This window comes from Phocoena phocoena, chromosome 1 (genome assembly GCF_963924675.1).
Source record: "Phocoena phocoena chromosome 1, mPhoPho1.1, whole genome shotgun sequence".
In the NCBI taxonomy this organism is placed as follows: domain Eukaryota; kingdom Metazoa; phylum Chordata; class Mammalia; order Artiodactyla; family Phocoenidae; genus Phocoena; species Phocoena phocoena.
Window position 1 is genome coordinate 94103679 of NC_089219.1, and position 22738 is coordinate 94126416.

At 37.2% G+C, this 22738-nt stretch overlaps 1 pseudogene; it reads right to left on the reverse strand.

The window, feature by feature from the left end:
• Positions 1–1252: 1252 nt before the first annotated feature.
• Positions 1253–14263, reverse strand: LOC136133224 (BRISC complex subunit Abraxas 2 pseudogene; annotated as a pseudogene).
• Between the last annotated feature and the right edge of the window lie 8475 nt (positions 14264–22738).

The window sequence follows — 22738 nt, forward strand, 5'->3', positions numbered from 1 at the left end:
TTTAAAAAGTTATTTTATTTTCCTCCAATCTGAGAAATGTTGATACAATCTCTACACTTGGGGTAAAAAAGACTATAAAGATAAAATATAGATCCTGAGTACATTTTTTACCTGTAGCCCATAGGTTTATTTTTTCCCCAGATTTAAAATGAATATTTATTCATCAAGATTCCCAAACAGTTTATTAAATATCTTTTCTCCACAAATTGAATTAACACCAGGATTTGTCAGGAAATCTAAATGAATTAAATGCACTACATAGGAACTGAACTAAACCCACTGTGTCTGAAATCTGTTCATCACAAAATTTGAGTCTGGTACATAATTCCTTTCTGTCCTCCATTGCTGTACATCTTTCCTTTAAGACTGGAACTGAGACCATAAATTGGCTAATACAACATAGCAGTCACTGTAATCCTCCAAAAGAAAAATAAGTTATTTGATGACATAGTTATTTGGATGATTACTTACTGGTAATTATCATTTCTACATTATTTAAAAGGCAATCATTTTAAGTGTCAACGCATATTAGGCTAGTAGAAAAACGTTGAAGCAAAGCCCTCTCTTTTGATCTCACATAGTCATATCCAGTATGACAAGAGAAGATATATCTGATTTGTGCCAATCAGACTTCATGGAATTATTTTTAAAAGTTTTCTGGTAAAGATGAACTTGGCTTATCATAGAAAGAAAGTTCTTTGAAATTTCTACTAAATTCATTTTCTTTTGGGAAAAGTAAATTTAAGGCATGATAGTGCACGGAGTAAAATTTTCATTTATAGATTAATTATAGAACATTTATAAATTACTTGTGCTTAGTCTCTAATTTCTAATTTATTTTAAAGAACAAAACCTATGTTCATTATTTTACCTTGCCTAAACTTAACTGTACACCCTTGAATCACACCAGAATTAGGCAATTTGATTATCTTAATGGTTGTGTCTTAAAACCTACACACTGGGACCAAAGGTGAGGATCTGCATATGTGACTCTCCAACAAGTTCTGTGAACAAAGACTCTCCTCTTGGGAGTCCAGGGATCTAAGAAAGCAATTCTCCCTCAGAACAAGTTTTCAAATATTGTCTCAATAAGTAATTAAGAAAAACAGTGCTAAGTGGAGAGTGTTTCTTCTTTATTTAATTCTGGGAGGTCTGAGTGTTCCTGGAGCCCTCTTGGGTATATGTCAGTGGTGGCAAATTCCTCAAATGTGAGTACTCCCTAATGTTAGGGGGGCGGGGGTCAATCAAAGTTTCATCCTGCTCCACTTCCAGGATATTTCAGTCTGGCACTAATGGAAGCATAATTGGAAGAGCTCATGGCTTGAGATCAAGGCATAAATACTCTACTTTTCATGTGAGAAAGGCTCGAAGTGGTTTCTTGACTGTGTGTGTGAAAATCAGACTAAGAGGGAGGAGGATCAGAAAGCTCTGCATCTCCCAGTGTACTTCTACCTCAGCTACAGACTCATGGCATCAGAGGACCAAACATGCGTTCCAAACTTTCAGACGGCATCTGTTTGCTTACCATTGCCTGCTGCAATCTTCCTTCTTGTTCTTTTTTTGTTTGTTTGTTTTTCATCTGAGTGGTTTGTCTTCTTAATTTGTTCACTTCTGCCTGACAAGATTCAACAACTCACTCACTCTTTTCCACAGCTGCACACACTGCCTGCGTGAAGTGCGATATAAACCTGTGAATAGTCCTAATGTCTTTCATTACTCCGTCCTTGTTAAAAAAAAAAAGTCATTACCATGCTCTTTAATAACTGGCATAACTCTTAATATTTGGCACTGAAGGCACTTTGTACTCATGCTGGCTAATCTTGCCTACGTTGGGAATAACGAAGGATTTCCTTTGATTACATCTTCAATTTAGTCTAAAGAGAAGATTTACTAAAGCATGAGTGGAGTTGTTGGCTGTGGAGATGAAACTGTAGAGAAGGAAAAGAAGGTCCAGCTTGGAGAGAACGCTGGTGAGCTGCTTGTGGAAAACCTCCTCTCTGCGTGTATCTGCTGTGTGTTTTGCCAGAATCTGTACCCACCAATAACTTTCTCTGATCTTTAATACCATGCAAACTGTCTTTACTAACTTTGCTTGCTTAGTTATAAAAACTAAAAAGTTTTGAAGAAGGCTAATGGTTTCAATTACTTGCAAAAATTCTGCGTTGTTGATTTGTGAGTCACCAATGCTAAAGGTTTCACCTTGTCTTACCTGTTCCAGCAAAAATCTTTCCTCAAATTTGTCCCTTAAAAATAGCAGTCCCCAATTATAATCATGCTTAGGCTGGTGCTTCCATGAAGGGGGTCAATCTGGTCCTGGCAAGGAAGGGGGAAGCAAGTGAGATTCTGTCTGGCATACATCTGTGCTAAGGACCCCAAATTTATGATGAAGGTCGACCTCAGAGAAGCGCTAACCCGGGGAACTCGGTGTGGGCCTTGGAGCACTCCACATAGGTGTTTACATGTAGAGTCTAAAAATTGTACTCTATATTTTTAATATATTTTACCAATTCAATATAAGGTCCTTCAGATTTTTATAGAGATTTTAAAGCATTAAAATTTATTGTTCTAATTGTTATTTAGATGTCATCTTCTATAATCCTATTTTATGCTCTTATTTTACTGTTTGCTTTTTTCTTAACATCTTTATTGGAGTATAATTGTTTTATAATGGTGTGTTAGTTTCTACTTTATAACAAAGTGAATCAGTTATACATATACATATGTCCCTATATCTCTTCCCTCTTGCATCTTCCTCCCTCCTACCCTCCCTATCCCACCCCTCTAGGTGTTCACAAAGCACCGAGCTGATCTCCCTGTGCTATGTGGCTGCTTCCCACTAGCTATCTATTTTACGTTTGGTAGTGTATATATGTCCATGCCACTCTCTCACTTTGTCCCAGATTACCCTTCTCCCTCCGTGTATGCTTAAGTCCATTCTCTAGTAGGTCTGTGTCTTTATTCCTGTCTTGTCCCTCTTTTCTTCATGACCATTTTTTTCTAGATTCCATATATACGTGTTAGCATATGGTATTTATTTTTCTCTTTCTGACTTACTTCATTCTGTATGACAGTCATTAGGTCCATCGACCTCACTACAAATAACTCAGTTTTGTTTCCTTTTATGGCTGAGTAATATATGTGCCACATCTTTATCCATTCATCTGTTGATGGACACTTAGGTTGTTTCCATGTCCTGGCTATTGTAAATAGATCTGCAATGAACATTTTGGTACATGACTCTTTTTGAATGATGGTTTTCTCAGGCTATATTCCCAGTAGTGGGATTGAGGGTTTGTATGGTAGTTCTATTTGTTGATTTTAAGGAACCTCCACACTGTCCTCCATAGAGGCTGTATCAATTTACATTCCCACCAAAAGTACAAGAGGGTTCCCTTTTCTCCACACCCTCTCCAGCATTTATTGTTTGTGGATTTTTTGATGATGGCCATTCTGACCGGTGTGATATGATATCTCATTGTAGTTTTGATTTGCATTTCTCTAATGATTAATGATGTTGAGCATTCTTTCATGGGTTTGTTGGCAATCTGTATATCTTCTTTAGAGAAGTGTCTGTTTAGATCTTCTGCCCATTTTTGGATTGGGTTGTTTGTTTTTTTGATATTGAGCTGCATGAGCTGCTTGTAAATTTTGGAGATTAATCCTTTGTCAGTTGCTTCATTTGCAAATATTTTCTCCCATTCTGAGGGTTGTCTTTTCATCTTGTTTATGGTTTCCTTTGCTATGCAAAAGCTTTTAAGTTTCATTAGGCCCCATTTGTTTATTTTTATTTCCATTTCTCTAAGAGGTGGGTCAAAAAGGATCTTGCTGTGATTTATGTCATAGAGTGTTCTGCCTATATTTTCCTCTAAGGGTTTGATAGTGTCTGGCCTTACATTTAGGTCTTTAATCCAATTTTTTTGTGGTATGCGGACTTATCACTATTGTGGCCTCTCTCACCATGGAGCACAGGCTCCGGATGCGCAGGCTCAGCAGCCTTGGCCCATGGGCCCAGCCGCTCTGTGGCATTTGGGATCCTCCTGGACCGGGCACGAACCCATGTTCCCTGCATCAGCAGGCAGACACTCAACCACTGTGCCACCAGGGAAGCCCTTTAATCCATTTTGAGTTTACTTTTGTGTATGGTGTTAGGGAGTGTTCTAATTTCATTCTTTTACATATAGCTGTCCAGTTTTCCCAGCACCACTCATTGAAGAGGGTTTCTTTCCTCCACTGTATATTCTGGCCTCCTTTATCAAAGATAAGGTGACCATATGTGTGTGGGTTTATCTCTGGGTTTTCTATCCTGATCCATTGATCTTTCTGTTTTTGTGCCAGTACCATACTGTCTTGATTACTGTTGCTTTGTAGTATAGTCTGAAGTCAGTTAGCTTGATTCCTCCAGCTCCGTTTTTCTTTCTTAAGATTGCTTTGTCTATTCGGGGTCTTTTGTGTTTCCATATAAATTGTGAAATTTTTTGTTCTAGTTCCGTGAAAAATGCCAGTAGTAGTTTGATAGGGATTGCACTGAATCTGTAGTTTGCTTAAGGTAGTATAGTCATTTTCACAATGTTGATTCTTCCAATCCAAGAATATGGTATATCTCTCCATCTGTTTGTATCATCTTTAATTTCTTTCATCAGTGTCTTATAGATTTCTGCATACAGGTCTTTTGTCTCCTTAGGTAGGTTTATTCCTAGGTATTTTATTCTTTTTGTTGCAGTGGTAAACGGGAGTGTTTTCTTAATTTCACTTTAAGATTTTTTATCATTAGTGTATAGGGATGCAAGAGATTTCTGTGCATTAATTTTGTATCCTGCTACTTTACCACATTCATTGATTAGCTCTAGTAGTTTTCTGGTGGCATCTTTAGGATTCTCTATGTATAGTATCATGTAATCTGCAAACAGTGACAGTTTTACTTCTTCTTTTCTGATTTGGATTCCTTTTAATTCTATTTCTTCTCTAATTGCTGTGGCTAAAACTTCCAAAACTATGTTGAATAATACTGGTGAGAGTGGGCAACCTTGTCTTGTTCCTGATATTAGTGGAAATGGTTTCAGTTTTTCACCATGGAGGACGATGTTGGCTGTGGGTTTGTCATATATGGCCTGTATTATGTTGAGGAAAGTCCCTCTATGCCTACTTTCTGGAAGGTTTTTTATCATAAATCGGTGTTGAGTTTGTCAAAAGCTTTTTCTGCATCCATTGAGATGATCATATGGTTTTTATCATTCTATTTGTTAATATGGTGTATCACATTGATTGATTTGTGTATATTGAAGAATCCTTGCATTCCTGGGATAAACCCCACTTGATCATGGTGTATGATCCTTTTAATGTGCTGTTGGATTCTGTTTGCTAGCATATTGTTGAGGATTTTTGCATCTATGTTCATCAGTGATATTGGCCTGTAGTTTTCTTCCTGTGTGACATCTTTGTCTGGTTTTGGTATCACGGTGATGGTGGCCTCATAGAATGAGTTTGGGAGTGTTTCTCCCTCTGCTATATTTTGGAAGAGTTTGAGAAGTATAGGTGTTAGCTGTTCTCTAAATGTGTGATAGAATTCACTGTGAAACCATCTGGTCCTGGGCTTTTCTTTGTTGGAAGTTTTTAAACCACAGTTTCAATTTCAGTGCTTGTGATTGGTCTGTTCATATTTTCTATTTCCTCCTGGTTCAGTCTCAGAACATTGTGCATTTGTAAGAATTTGTCCATTTCTTCAAGATTGTCCATTTTATTGGCACACATTGTGCATTTGTAAGAATTTGTCCATTTCTTCAAGATTGTCCATTTTATTGGCATATAGTTGCTTGTAGTAATCTCTCATGATCTTTTGTATTTCTGCAGTGTCAGTTGTTCCTTCTCCTTTTTCATTTTTAATTGTATTGATTTGAGTCTTCTCCCTTTTTTTTCTTGATGAGTCTGGCTAATGGTTTATCAATTTTGTTTATCTTCTCAAAGAACCAGCTTTTAGTTTCATTGATCTTTGCTATTGTTTCCTTCATTTCTTTTTCATTTATTTCTGATCTGATCTTTATGATTTCTTTCCTTCTACTAACTTTGGTTTTTCTTTTTCTCTTCTTCCTCTAATTGCTTAAGTGTAAGGTTAGGTTGTTTATTTGAGATGTTTCTTGTTTCTTAAGGTAGGATTGTATTGCTATAAACTTCCCTCTTAAAACTGCTTTTGCTGTATCCCACAGGTTTTGGGTCATTGTTTTTTCATTGTCATTTGTTTCTAGGTATTTTTTGTTTTCTTCTTTGATTTCTTCAGTGATCTTTTAGTTATTAAGTAGTGTATTGTTTAGCCTCCATGTGTTTGTATTTTTTTTGCAGTTCACTCAGTCCCATGTAATTTTTTTTCATCTTAATATTTTGTTAGCACTTTTATGAATTCATCAGTTTTCCATTAGAGTTATGAAAATGCTTATTCATTCAGTTCAGCAGTATAGTCAATTACCAGAAACCTGTACTTGTCAGAGTCTTTTCCATGAATTCCTTGAAGATGAAACCCTTTTATGGGAACATATTTGCAAAAGCATCAGAGTACTCCCAGAGCTGTCTGTAAATGACAAAAGACTTAAAAATGACAACGGTTAAAGATTTGATGAAAGCTCACAATAATGCAATTGACAAGGAAATTTAGTTATTTCTGAGATATACATTGTAAGGTAATAACTATAATTATGACTTATAACATTATACCAGAATATATAAGATTTTTAGAAATTTCATGTAATGTCTGAAACATTTATATTAACATACTTCCATACAAATAACCCAAAGAAAGATTAGTATTACTTGTTTTTGTTTGTTTGCTTGTTTGTTTTTTATACTGCAGGTTCTTCTTCGTCATCAATTTTATACACATCAGTGTATAAAAGTCCGTCCCAATCACCCAATTCAGCACACCACCATCCCAACACCACTGCTGTTTTCCTCCCTTGGTGTCCATACATTTGTACTCTACATCTGTGTCTCAACTTCTGCCCTGCAAACTGGTTCATCTGTACCATTTTACTAGGTTCCACATACATGCATTAACATACTACATTTGTTTTTCTCTTTCTGACTTACTTCACTTTGTACGATAGTCTCTAGATCCATTGACGTCTCAACAAATGACTTAATTTCATTCTTTTTTATGGCTGAGTAATATTCCAATGTATATATGTACCACCACTTCTTCATCCATTCATCTGTCAATTGGCATTTAGGTTGCTTCCATGACCTGGCTATTGTAAATAGTGCTGCAATGAACGTTGGGGTGCATGTGTCCTTTTGAATTACAGTTTTCTCTGGATATATGCCCAATACTGGGATTGCTGGATCATATGGTAATTCTATTTTTAGTTTTTAAGGAACCTCCATACTGTTCTCTATAGTGGGTGTATGAATTTACATTCCCACCAACAGTGCAAGAGGGTTCCCTTTTCTCTGCACCCTCTCCAGAATTTGTTGTTTGTAGATTTTCTGATGATGCTCAATCTAACTAGCATAAGGTGATACCTCATTGTAGTTTTGACTTGCATTTCTCTAGTAATTAATGATGTTGAGCCCCTTTTCATGTGCTTCTTGGCCATCTGTATGTCTTCTTTGGAGAAATGTCTATTTAGGTCTTCTGCCCATTTTTGGATTGGGTTATTTGTTTCTTTAATATTGAGCTGAATGGGTTGTTTATATACTTTGGAGATTAATCCTTTGTCTGTTGATTCATTTGCAAATATTTTCTCCCATTCTGAGGGCTGTGTTTTAGTCTTGTTTATGGTTTCCTTTGCTGTGCAAAAGCTTGTAAGTTTCATTAGGTCCCATTTGTTCATTTATGTTTTTATTTCCATTACTCTAGGAGGTGGATCAAAAAAGATCTTGCTGTCATTTATGTCAAAGAGTGTTCTTCCTATGCCTTCCTTTAAGAGTTTTAAAGTGTCCAGTCTTACATTTAGGTCTTGAATCCATTTTGAGTTAATTTTTGTGTATGGTGTTAGAGGGTGTTCTAATTTCATTCTTTTACATGTAGCTGTCCAGTTTTCCCAGAACCACTTATTGAAGAGACTGTCTTTTTTCCATTGTATATCTTTGCCTCCTTTGTCATAGATTAGTTGACCATATGTGCATGGATTTATCTCTGGGCTTTCTATCTTGTTCCATTGATCTATGTTTCTGCTTTTGTGCCAGTACCATATTGTCTTGATTACTGAAGCTTTGTAGTATAGTCTGAAGTCAGGGAGACTGATTCCTCCATCTCCGTTTTCTTCCCTGAAGACTGCTTTCGCTTTTTGGCATTGGTCTTTTGTGTCTCCATACAAATTAAAAGATGACGTTTTCTAGTTCCATAGAAAATGCCATTGGTAATTTGATGGGGATTGCATTGAATCTGTAGATTGCTTTGGGTAGTATAGTCATTTTCATATTATTGATTCTTCCAATCCAAGAACATGGTATATGTCTCCATCTGTGTGTATCATCTTTAATTTACTTCATCAGTGTCTTATAGTTTTCTGCATACAGGTTTTTTTTCTCCCTAGGTAGGTTTATTCCTAGGTATTTTATTCTTTTTGTTGCAGTGGTAAATGGGAGTGTTTCCATAATTCCTCCTTCAGATTTTTCATCATTAGTGTATAAGAATGCAAGAGATTTCTGTGCATTAATTTTGTATTCTGCAGCTTTACCAAATTCATTGATTAGCTCTAGTAGTTTTCTGGTGGCATCTTTAGGATTCTCTATGTATAGTAGCATTTAATCTGCAAACAGTGACAGTTTTACTTCTTTTCCAATTTGTATTCTTTTTATTTCTTTTGCTTCTCTGATTACCATGGCTAGGACTTCAAAAACTATGTTGAATAATAGTGGTGAGAGTGGACATCCTAGTCTCGTTCCTGATCTTAGGGGAAATGCTTTCAGTTTTTCACCATTGAGAATGATGTTTCCTGTGGATTTTTCATATATGGCCTTTATTATGTTGAGGTAGGTTCCCTGTATGTCCACTTTCTGGAGAGTTTTTATCATAAATCAGTGTTGAATTTTGTCAAAAGCTTTTTTGGCATCTATTGAGATGATCATATGGTTTTTATTCTTCAATTTGTTAATATGGTGTATCACATTGATTGAGTTGCTTATAATGAAGAATCCTTGCATCCCTGGGATAAATCCCAGTTGATCGTGGTGTATGATCCTTTTAATGTGTTGTTGGTTCTGTTTTCTAGTGTTTTGTTGAGGATTTTTGCATCTATATTCATCAGTGATATTGGTTTGTAATTTTCTTTTTTTGTAGTATCCTTGTCTGGTTTTTGTATCAGGGTGATTGTGACCTCAGAATGAGTTTGGGAGTGTTCCTTCCTTTGCAAATTTTTGGAAGAGTTTGAGAAGGATAGGTGGTAGCTCGTCTCTAAATGTTTGATAGAATTTACCTCTGAAGCCATCTGGTCCTGGACTTTTGTTTGTTAGAAGATATTTACTCACAGTTTCAATTTCATTACTTGTGATTGGTCTGTTTATATCTTCTGTTTCTTCCCGGTTCAGTCTCGGAAAGTTATACCTTTCTAAGAATTTGTCCATTTCTTCCAGATTGTCAATTTTATTGGCATAGAGTTGTTTGTAGTAGTCCCTTAGGATGTTTTGTATTTCTGCATCAACTGTTGTAACTTTTCATTTTTCATTTGTAATTTTATTGATTTCAGTCCTCTCCCTCTTTATCTTGATGAGTCTGGCTAATGGTTTATCAATTGTGTTTATCTACTCAAAGAACCAGCTTTTAGTTTTATTGATCTTTGCTATTGTTTTCTTTGTTTTTATTTCATTTATTTCTGCTCTGATCTTTATGATTTCTTTCCTTCTGCTAACTTTGGGTTTTGTTTGTTCATCGTTCTCTAGTTCCTTTAGGTGTAAGGTTAAATTGTTTACTTGAGATTTTTCTTGTTTCTTGAGGTTGGCTTGTATAGCTATAAATTTCCCTCTTAGAACTGCTTTTGCTGCATCCCATAGGTTTTGGATCATCGTGTTTTCATTGTCATTTGTTTCTAGGTATTTTTTGATTTCCTCTTTGATTTCTTCAGTGATCTGTTGGTTATTTAGTATCGTAATTTTTAGCCTCCATGTGTTTGTGTTTTTTATGGTTTTTTCCTTGTAATTCATTTCTAATCTCATAGCATTGTGGTCAGAAAAGATGCTTCATATGTTTTCAATTTTCTTAAATTTACTGAGGCTTGATTAGTGACCCAAGATGTGTTCTATCCTGGAGAATGTTCCATGCACACTTGAGAAGAAAGTGTAATCTGCTGTTTTTGGATGGAACAATATATAAATATCAATTAAAGCTATCTGGTCTACTGTGTCATTTGAAGCTTCTGTCTCATTATTTATTTTCATTTTGGATGATCTGTCCATTGGTGTAAGTGAGGTGTTAAAGTCCCCCACTATTATTGTGTTACTATCAATTTCCTCTTTTATAACTGTTAGCACTTGCCTTATATATTGAGGTGCTCCTATGTTGGGTGCATATATATTTATAATTTTTATATCTTCTTCTTGGGTTGATCCCTTGATTGTTATGTTGTGTCCTTCCTTGTGTCTTGTAACATTCTTTATTTTAAAGTCTACTTTATCTGATAAAGTAATGCTACTCCAACTTTCTTTTGATTTCCATTTGCATGGAATATCTTTTTCTATCCCCTCACTTTCAGTCTGTATGTGTCTCTAGTTCTGAAGTGAGTCTCTTGTAGACAGCATATATATACGTCTTGTTTTTGTATCCATTCAACAAGCCTGTGTCTTTTGGTTGGAGCATTTAATCCATTCACGTTTAAGGTAATTATCAATATGCATGTTCTTATGACCATTTTCTTAATTGTTTTGTGTTTGTAGGTCCTTTTCTTCTCTTGTGTTTTCCACTTAGAGAAGTTCCTTTAGCATTTGTTGTAGAGCTGGTTTGGTGGTGCTAAATTCTCTTAGCTTTTGCTTGTCTGTAAAGCTTTTGATTTCTCCATAGACTCTGAATGAAATCCTTGCTGGGTACAGTAGTCTTGGCTGTAGTCTCTTCCCTTTCATCACTTTAAGTATATCATGCCAGTCCCTTCTGGCTTGTAGAGTTTCTGCTGAGAAACCAGCTGTTAACCTTATGGGAGTTCCCTTGTGTGTTATTTGTCATTTTTCCCTTGCTGCTTTCAATAATTTTTCTTTGTCTTTAATTTTTGCTAATTCGATTATGATGTGTCTTGACGTGTTTCTCCTTGGATTTATCCTGTATGGGACTCTCTGTGCTTCCTGGACTTGATTATCCATTTCCTTTCCCATATTAGGGAAGTTTTCAACTATAATCTCTTCAAATATTTCCTCAGTCCTTTTCTTTTTCTCTTCTTCTTCTGGGACCCCTATAATTCGAATGTTGGTACATTTAATGTTGTCCCACAGGTCTCTGAGACTGTCCTAAATTCTTTTCATTTTTTTTTTTCTTTATTCTGCTCTGAAGTAGTTTTTTCCACTGTTTTATCTTCCAGGTCACTTATCCGTTCTTCTGCCTCAGTTATTCTGCTATTGGTCACCTCTAGAGAAGTTTTAATTTCATTTATTGTGTTGTTCATCACCGTTTGTTTGCTCTTTCATTCTTCTAAGTCCTTGTTAAATGCTTCTTGTATTTTCTCCATTCTATTTCCAAGATTTTGGATCATCTTTACTATCATTATTCTGAATCCTTTTCTGGTAGACTGCCTATACCTTCCTCATTTGTTAGGTCTGGTGGGTTTTTGCCTTGCTCCTTCATCTGCTGTGTTTCTCTGTCTTCTCATTTTGCTTAACTTACTCAGTTTGGGGTCTCCTTTTCACAGGTCTCAGGTTCATAGTTCCTGCTGTTTTTGGTGTCTGTCCCCAGTGGCTAAGGTTGGTTCAGTGGTTCTGTAGGCTTCCTGGTGGAGGTAACTAGTGCCTGTGTTCTGGTGGATGAGGCTGGATCTTGTCTTTCTGGTGGGCAGGTCCACGTCTGGTGGTGTGTTTTGCAGTGTCTGTGGCCTTATTATGATTCTAGGCAGCCTCTCTGCTAATGGATGGGCTTGTGTTTATGTCTTGCTTGTTGGACGGCATAGGGTATGCAGCACTGTAGCTTGCTGGTCTTTGAGTGGAGCTGGGTATTGGCATTGAGATGGAGATCTCTGGATGATTTTCACCAGTTGATATTATGTGGAGCTGGGAGGTCTCTTGTGGACCAGTGTCCTGAACTTGGTTCTCCCACCTCAGAGGCACAGCCATGATGCCTGGCTGGAGGACCAAGAACCTGTTATCTACACGGCTCAGAATCAAAGGGAGAAAAAAGAAAGAAAGAAAGAAAGAAGAAGATAAAATAAAATAAAGTAAAATAAAATAGTTTTTAAAATACATAATAAAAATAATTATTAAAAAAATGTTTTAGCGGGCTTCCCTGGTGGTGCAGTGGTTGAGAATCCGCCTGCTGATGCAGGATACACGAATTCGTGCCCCAGTCCAGGAAGATCCCACATGCCGCGGAGTGGCTGGGCCCGTGAGCCATGGCCGCTGAGTCTGCACATCCAGAGCCTGTGCTCCACAACGGGAGAGGCCACAACAGTGAGAGGCCCGCATACCACAAAAAAAAAAAAACCCAAAAAACAAAGAAAAAAATGTTTTAGGGCTTCCCTGGTGGTGCAGTGGTTAAGAGTCCGCCTGCCGCTGCAGGGGACACGGGTTCGTGCCCTGGTCCGGGAAGATCCCACATGCCATGGAGTGGCTAGGCCCGTGACCCATGGCTGCTGAGCCTGCACGCCCGGAGCCTGTGCTCTGCAATGGGAGAGGCCACAACAGTGAAAGGCCTGCATACCGCAAAAAAAATGTTTAAAAAAGTAATTAAAAAAAAAAAAAGAAAGAAAGAAAGAAGGAGCAACCAAACCAAAAAAACAAATCCACCAATGATAACAAGTGCTAAAAACTATACAAAAAGAAAAACAAAAAAACGGACAGACAGAACCCTAAGACAAATGGTAAAAGGAAAACTATAGAGACAAAATCACACACAGAAGCATACGTATACACCCTCACAAAAAGAGAAAAAGGGGAAAAAAATATATATATTGTTGCTCCCAAAGTCCACCTCCTCAATTTGGGTTGATTTGTTGTCTATTCAGGTATTGCACAGATGCAGGTACATCAAGTTGATTGTGGAGCTTTAATCTGCTGCTCCTGAAGCTGCTGGGAGAGATTTCCCTTTCTCTTCTTTGTTTGCACAGCTCCTGGAGTTCAGCTTTGGATTTGGCCCCGCCTCTGCCTGTAGGTCACCTGAGGGCGTCTGTTCTTTGCTCAGACAGGACAGGGTTAAAGGAGCAGCTGATTCGGGGGCTCTGGCTCACACAGCCCGGGGGTACGGAGGTATACGGATGCGGGGCGAGCCTGCGGCAGCAGAGGCTGGCGTGACGTTGCACCAGCCTGAGGCACGCCGTGCGTTCTCCCGGGGAAGATGTCCCTGGATCATGGGACCCTGGCAGTGGCAGGCTGCACAGACTCCCCGGAGGGGCAGTGTGGATAGTGACCTGTGCTTGCACACAGCTTCTTGGTGGTGGCAGCAGAAGCCTTAGCGTCTCATGCCCGTCTCTGGGGTCCGTGCTGATAGCCGCAGCTCACGACTGTCTCTGGAGCTCCTTTAAGTAGTGCTCTTAATCCCCTCTCCTCGTGCATCAGGAAACAAAAGGCAAGAAAAGTCTCTTCCCTCTTCGGCAGCTCCAGACTTTTACCCAGACTCCCTCCGGGCTAGCTGTGGTGCACTAACCCCTTCAGGCTGTGTTCACCCCGCCAATACTCACCCTGCACTCCGACCAAAGCCCGAGCCTCAGCTCCCAGCCCCCACCCGCCCCAGTGGGTGAGCAGACAAGCCTCGGGCTGGTAAGTGCCCATCGGCACCGATCCTCGGTGCGGGAATCTCTCCGCTTTGCCCTACGCATCCCTGTTGCTGTGCTCTCCTCCGCGGCTCTGAAGCTTCCCCCCTCTGCCACCCACAGTCTCCGCCCAGCAAGGGCCTTCCTAGTGTGTGGAAAACTTTCCTCCTTCACAGCTCCCTCTCAGAGGTGCGGGTCCCAACCCTATTATATTGTCTCTCTTTTTTCTTTTTTCTTTTGCCCTACCCAGGTACGTGGGGAGTTTCTTGCCTTTCGGTAGATATGAGGTCTTCTGCCAGTGTACAGTCGGTGTTCTGTAGCTCTTGTTCCACATGTAGATGTATTTCTGATGTATTTGTGGTGAGGAAGGTGATCTCCACGTCTTACTTTTCCGCCATCTTGAAGCTCCTCTACTCTTTCCTTCTTAATTGCATAATTACTCATTTTGTAATGTATTACAAGTTTTGAAATACTAGGGTAGTCTTTTTGCATACTGCCTTGGGAGAAAGAGCAGTTGAACACTTTTATAGCTTCTCTCTTACCTTCTCACTCTTCCCATATATCTGTATTTTATCTTGAAGGTAGAGTCCATTAATTGTCACCTTTTTTTTTCTTTTGTATCCTACTTTGCTCCAACAGTTATACCAGTTAAGATTTTTCAGTACTAGCTCTCCTTCAATTTTGGTGTTCTGTATTCTAATTTATTTTTATTAGTCTTTCCCCTGTCTTAATGATGTTGTTTAATTAAACCTAATTGTTTCTTTTCAAAAACAACAGCCACATTTAGTGGATATTCCATTATTGGTACAAAGTTGTACCTACACTTTGAGAAATCAGTTATTTAACTTCTTGTGTTCATCAGTGATCCCATGAGTCTTTTTGAATGTCTGGGGATATAGTAAGATATAACCTGCACAATATGTATTTATATAAGAAGACTAAAGGATGATCAATTTAGATAAAATAGGAATACGTACTAAGTGAACAAAATGCTAGAAAATGCAAAAGGAAAAAAGACATTGTTGAGCTCAAAGTGTGGAATTCCATGTTTAAGATGTTATATTACATCTGCCAGTGTTTTATTCAGGAAAAGATATTTTAAAAAATTATTGGGTTGGCCAAAATATTCGTTTCGGTTTCCCATAAGATGTTATGAAAAATGCCCGAACGAACTTTTTGGCCAGTCCAATATTTAATCAGTATTTGTTTGATATGTTATTTCATTGAGTTTTAGCATTAAAAATTAATGTTAAAATTGTTAATATGTTTCAGTAGTAGTTTATATTTGTACATTTTACTTCGAACATAGTAGGCCTTTTTAATTTCTCTTAGTTCTCAATCTTGAGAATTTATTTACTTTAGTTCTAGAGTTTTAATTTTATTTTATTATGTCCTTGCTTATTTAGTCATCCCTCTTTGTTCTGTGTTCTTTTTGGGAGGCTCCTATTACTTACATAGTATATTTTCATTCTCCTTCTCCTCTTGGAATAAAATTGCTCCAATCTGTCTTCCATTTCACTTATCTGATTTTCTTTAAGGACAATTCAACTACACTATATTAAATGTTTTCAATACAGACTTTACTTTTTATACTTTAGAAATTATGTCAGTCTTTCTGGGTTCATTGTTAAGATCCAGTTTCAGTTTACTAACCATTGGTATGAATTGCTTTTATAAAACTTTCTAGGAATTCATGTGAAAGTTCCTCTTTAGGAATTCATATTACCTTTACATTTTGTGATTTCTCCTTTTTCTTTGATATTACAGAATATTTGGTTTGTTTATTTGTTTTAAACTGAGAACGGATTTTTTTAAATTAATAGTCTCTATTAATTAGCTTGCTTACTTCTGGGAAATAGAACTTGAAACAGACTTAAGAGTCCTAATGTTTGGAATTGGAAAGAGGACCAGCTTAAGAAGTTCCCTTTAGTTGCCTTCAAAACTCAAATATTTTCAGAAACACATTCCTGTATTTAAAACAAAATAGAATGCAATTCTTGATTTCATGTTGGCAGTTTAATATCCCAAGAGAAGGATAAGTGAATGAACAGAAATGTATGTATATAAATGTTTACCGAAAGCTGTATGTTAGAATGTAGATAGCAGCACTCTTTCTAATAGCCCCAAACTTGTAAACCAAACAAGTAAGCAAAAGTAGAATGAATAGATAACTTGTAGTATATCCACAAAATGGGATACTAAACAGCAGTATTAATGAATAAACTACTAACAATGCCAGTACTTACACACCTAATATTGAGTAAAAGAATCCAGACACAAAAAACTAAAACTCATCTACGGTGATAAGAGGTGAGCTGGTGTTACCTTTGGTGAGGAGAGTTGTGATTGGGAGGGAGCAGAGGCCCCCACTTGGGAACTTGGTAATGTTTTGTTTATTGCTCTGGAAAGGGGTTATATGAACATGTTCACTTTGTGAAATTTTATGGAGAAACATATACATGATCTGTGCACTTCTTTGTGTGTTTGTAATTCTCAATAGTTTATCTTAAAAATGCATGGGATGTAGGGGTAGCCACACTGCATCTGTATCTGCCACACATCTGTAACTAATCATCTTCAGTATCTGTAATGAATATGTTGTCTAATGATAACATATATCATATGCCATTAGATAAGAATAAGTGTTGTGTCATAAATGAATGAAGAGAGGGTGAAATTATTCTGATGAGGAATCAGAAATGGCTTCATAAAGGAATTCTCAGTGTAGAGGTTTGACCTGGGTGTACAGAGAGACAGAATGAAAGGAAATCAGTTAAGAAGTTATTGCAATACTCTAGGATTGCATCTTAGTATTTAAGGGCTGAGCATTGTGACTTGGGCAGTTAGGTGACTTCTAAGTATTTGTTAAACATGAACAACATTGGACTGAATGTTACCTTTGACAATAAACTGAATTACCACATGGGGGAAAAAAAGCACAAGCTTTTCTCATCATTTATACTAATTATATTTTGGGGAAATTCTGGATATGAGCATGAGTTTTTGGGGTTTTGATTCTCATTAAACAAAGATACATTGAACCAAATTTTGTTTATATAGTCATTAGTGTGTTAGAAATATGGAAACTAATAAACATCACAAAAGTGACAAAATAATTGCAAATTACATGTTGTGAAGATTTCCAACTCACTGAACTCCTTATTGATTTATCTTTGCACTTATTCTTTTTTTGATTTAAAAAGTACATAGCAACATTTTAGAAATGCAGATATAAGAAAATATAAGAAGAAAAAATTATATGTACCCAACTCTAAGGTGACCTCCCTACCATGGATTAAATCTATCCACTCATCCACTGAGACAGCACTTACTATAGAGGGTCTAATTTCACTTTCAGCAGCATTATTCAAAGAACGAACAGAAAAACTTAGCAAGTCCACTAAATGTGGACTTCATCAATCAGCTAGCAAACACAACCAAGTCTAAAACAAGTCAATGATTATTTCTATTGGGTCAGAAAGCAGAAAATGAAATATAAAGCAGCTCTGGATTTCTCCAAGGATAGCAAGTTGTCTGAGGTCAACAAAACTTTCTGCAAGTGTTCCTTCTCCCTGCAAAAGATATTATTGGTATCACAACTGTAGACAACCCTGACATTTTAAAGGAATTTGGAAAATGATGTCACTTACAACACTAAACTGTGAAATATAAATGAGGGAGGAAGCAGATGTATTAGAATCAAAAGAAGAAAAAATCTTTTTTAAAAAAGCTTCAAATTAATTCTTACCTCATGTAGAGGTGACAAATGAGAAACCATAGAAGGGAGACAGTGAAGGAGACCAGTGGGGCGAGACTGAATGCAGAAAGACAGGACCAGCGTCAGAAAGCCATGCCCCCCGCCCCCACCCTTCCACCATTCTTACTCTCTCCTCATACTTCCTGGTTTGGTGCTTTATGCAAATATGCACCTGATTGGAGATCTCCCGGAAGACAAATGGTGAGGAAAAACCTCTGTTCACTTGCCCATAGTGGGCAACCTGGTTAGATAAACTTGTTTTATTTTAATCTTCAATTGCAAGTAAACAAAATCAAATGAGGAGTATATGAAAAAATAAGATGTATAAATGTGGGAAGGAAAGATCACTACATGCATATTTAGTAAAAAATTTCTAAAGTCTCATCATATGTGCAGACTATAACAAAATTGATCATTTCTAGATATTTCAAGTCAAATCTGTACCAAATCACTAGCATTCCATGAAACAGAACAGACCTCCGATTTGGTGGCATCAATCATCCAACTAGGTCATGCAGAGCAGCTTAAAGACCACGAAGCTTCATTTTGTAGCTCACAGTATAATTCTCATTGTAGCCTTCCTACACATACAAAGCAGAGACTTCAGAGCAGAAAGCCTCCAGGTCAGTAAGGTAGTTTTTTTTTCTTTTTTTTTTTTTTGGATTGGTTCATTCTTAGGTTCCTGTACTCAGCTGGAATAAAAATAAAAAAAAAAAAGCCTCATGAGCAAAGACAGAAAAATGCCCAAATGCTCAGATTTTTTGTTTGTTTTGTTTTGAGTTAGGGAATATATCTTGTCTCCACTCTCAGTACCCAGAAAAGGCAAAGGACATCCTCAGTATATATGCTATGGAAGGAAATGCCTTATTTTACACACTTGGTATGGGACCTTAGGCCAGTCGTTTCCCCTCCTTTCAACTTTAGTGCACCCCTTGCAAAGTGTGGTTGGTAGTAATACCTCTTCCTGGGATTGTTTCAAAAACATAATTAGATAATGCCTGTGAAAGCACTTTGTGAATTCTAAAGTGCTATGCAAATATAAGGGATAAAAGATTGTAAAGTGCCTCTGGGTGGCTCCTTCTCAAATATGCCCAGATATTAACATTTTAGTGGTGAAAAAATAGTGCTAATATTTCTCATTGGCACTTTTCTACAGCAGAAGTAAGTAATCTAAGTAGAGGAATATATTTTTCCTTAAGACTCAATAAAGCTATTTTCATTTCAATTGGGAAACTGTGGCACATAAATATTTTTATTTTCCCTGAATTGACCTTGTGGAGAAAAAAATGTAATTCACCATTTGCCTAATGGAAAAATCTGAAAGTCAGAGGAACCCTCTTCTCATCTTGCCATCAAGACCTTGTGTGTGACCTTGGACAAGTTACTGTTCTTCCCATCAATCAGTTCTGTCCAACAAATATTTATACAGCCTGAATGTATGCCAAGTTCTGTGCTAAGCTCGGCCTAAAGAACAAAGAAAAGAGCAAAAGACATAGTCCTTGACATCTAAGAACTTTACAATTTAATAAATTTTTTCACCTTCCAAACAGAAGGCGTACCCATCTCTCAGGTTTGTTATGAGAATAAAATATAGGATGGGATAGTGCTTGGCAGAGTTGGAATGTGTTACATATGCAAAGTGGTATTATTACTACACATAAAACCATCAGAAGCATGTAAATGGTTAAAGAATACTTAACAGAGAGAAGTGGAGAAGGGATTAATGTTTATAGAGCTTCTGCTCCATACAGAGAGATCTACATATATTATTTCATCCACACAACTAACTGGTTAGACGGATATTAATCGCTGCTTTTGACCAGTGGGGAAATTGAGAATCTTATCAGTTAAAACGACTTAGCTAACAAATCAGAGCCCCTATGCAAACCAAGGACAGTCTGACTGCAAAGACTATAGAAACAATTGATGTAGATTGCGCATTGCTTCAGAAATCCACACCTATTTTCACAGGGAAAGGAGTCCCCAAAACTTAACAAGCAGCAATAATCAGCTGTAGAAATAGCTAAGAACATATTTTTTTCAACTTATTTTTTTTAACAAAGGCATTTGAAGGAAAGGACAAATTGAACTAATTTAACTAACTTAATTAATATGTCAACATAAAGGAATCAAAAACCGGTATAACTGTTTTCTTAACCTCCTGAACACAACTCATGCCTAATATAATTTTTGTTTAAAAGCAAAACTAATGTTGTTTTGTGGGTCCTTAGGTAGTTGGAATGAAAGGAAACACTGCACATTTTGGCACTCACATGGTTAAAGGAATCATTTAGCGAGGACTTCATGAAAAGATTTCTGTAATGCTTTCTGTGTGGATTAGCATACCAAGCAAAATACAAAAGGTAGCTTAATGCCTGGATATATTGAAATCAAGAGCTTAACTTCTAATATCCTCTCTCCAATCAGTTATGGATTTACAAAACATTTTACTACGGTTGTTATTTTTCCTACCTAAAACTCACAACTAAATCCACTAGCCTGAAAGACTGTTGAGTTATACTGGTATGATTTTCAAATTTTATTTTCAACCTATATAGAAGAATGAGATAAACTCTGGGGGTATGCAAAAGCTGGAAACTGCTTAGAAGCAGCTAAGAAGAGTACATATAAATCAAGCAGCCTGGAATTATAAATATGTAATGACTATTTAGAAAAAAAAAATTTAATGATTGATTCTCTTGCTGACCTAACTGGCTATGAATTAACACATTTCCCTCATAGCAGGAAGAGAGCTACTAATATTTATCTAGTGTCTACTAAATGCTAGACCCTGTGGTACATACTTTTTATACATTATTTCATTTATATCTAGTGTCTACTAAATGCTAGACCCTGTGGTACATACTTTTTATACATTATTTCATTTATCTCCCACAAAAACCCTATAAAGGAAGTAATATTGTCTTTATGTTTCAGCCAGATGATGGAAATTCTAGATGATAGGATTGAGATTTAGAATTGAAATAATGGTCCAAAACACAAAACTAATAAATAGCAGAGCCAAGATTCATCTCTGAGTCTTGTCTATTCCCTTCAATATCCTGCATCCCTCTTCATGTTAGGTACCTTAGAAGGTGCCATCTCTGTATGCCATTTGCAAATATAAAAGGCTTGAAAGGCAATGAAAAGAATTCCCAGTATAGGTTAATTCATTCATTCACTTAACATGTAATTATTAAGTACCTACTCTTTGCCAAACTCATGATGCAGAACACATTGGTGAAGGAAACATACATGGGCTTTGTTCTCATGGGATTTACAGTATGAATTATTTTAGGCTTTGAACTAGAGGGGTCTCAAAATAACTCAGAACTGAAAATAAACTAGACTCCACATTGTGAACCAGATGTATCTAATCTGTCACTCACTGTCTGGTGGCTCAGGCTAACTAGTAAGTACACTGAGTGCAGTTGTGTCATCAATAAAACAGAGATAATAAAAATTGTACTATTTACCTCAAGGTGGAATTATGAGGAATAAATAACACAATGCATATGAAATTACCATCAACATTCAAAGACAGATGCACACATACATAAAAGAATTATTGTTCTGCTTATTAAGGAAAAGATAATATATTTTTAGCTTATGAAAAAAGCAATCATGTGATGTTATAGCAACAGTTTCTACCAGATTGCAAAATTTTGAGGCTCCTGCTCATGTAGACATATAGATAATAAATTGGGAAAGGAATTGCAGAAAAGAATAATTCATTTATTATTTTAATTATTTGATATATAGTATCAAGGTAATCTGGTAAAGCATAAAGCATAACTTTGGAATTTTTATCTTGTGGATTTAGATTTCACTGATCAACCCAAATGCTTCTGCACACACTGAGTGGTGAAAGTGTACCAGGTTAACAGAAAGATTTAACACAAAGAGATGCTCATTGTCCAGTGTGCCAGGCACCGTGATGGGAACAAGAGATGGGCCATATTCCCAGGGAACTTGTAGTCTACTGGGAGATACAGAACATAGCCAGATGCTATTCGCTGATGCTAAGTGTAAAATCAGGAAGATTCAGGGCATTACAAGAACACAGTCTAAAGTCACTTAAATCCATCCTAGTATCTACGAAACCCCTAAACTGAGGGTTTCAGGATGAAGAGGCAATTCCAGGTAAAGGTTAGTATTTGGTGGTAGAATATTTCAAGCAGAAAGAAGACCTAATGCAAACACATGGAAACAAGAGCAAGCAGGAAACATTGAAGATAGAAGTCTAGTCCATGGTGGCTGAAGGAGTGGAGAATGCAGAGAGCAAAGCAGGGGAAGTAGTTTGCGCAAAGTATGAGCCTGGAGAAGTTAAGGGAGAGGTACCCTGGGCATAAAGACTTCTGAGGATGTATTGAGAAATGTGGAATTTCTCCTCACAGTAAGGTAACTGATACTAAGAGGCTTTGATTTTGAGTTGGATTTTGGCTTGGGGATAAGCAAGATGGTCACAATCAAACTTGCTCTTAAGAGACATCCCACTTGTGTCTGGGTGAAGAATGGGTTGGTAAGGTTAAGCCAAGAGGCTGATTAGGAGGATAATGAAATCACTAAGCTAGAACTTTTCCTGAGTTACCATGACCCATGACTGAAAATAAATGAGTACCATAAATATAAATCATAAGCAGAGTGAATCGTTTGCCAAAGAAGTGAAACGCTAATTGAAAAGCCAGAAGAGTACTGAGCAAGGTGAGGAAGATCATAGAAGTGATTAAAGTTGTTTCCTTTGGCTTAGATTTGTAGGACTTCCAGGATTAACTGGAACAATCTCCCTGCTCTCACCCCCCAAGGCCTCCCAATTATCCTTTTTGTTCTGACTGGGGGAGAAGTGTGATTGCTGCCCTTTCAGTAAGTGAAACGCAGGCCCCATCTGTGGGATCCTGAAGGCCAACCTGGTACAACATTACTTACTAGGGGCCAGGGGTCTTATCTGACTAAGAATTCATTTGTGGCTTTCAGCCCTGTCTTTGTCATCACATCCAAAGCACTCAGACTATTTCCTCTCTGCACACATTGCTGCTGTAGAGCATGGTACTGTTTGTTTCACGTAGGAAGATAGAGTTATTCATTTCAGTGATATCATAATAATATTGAACAGCTG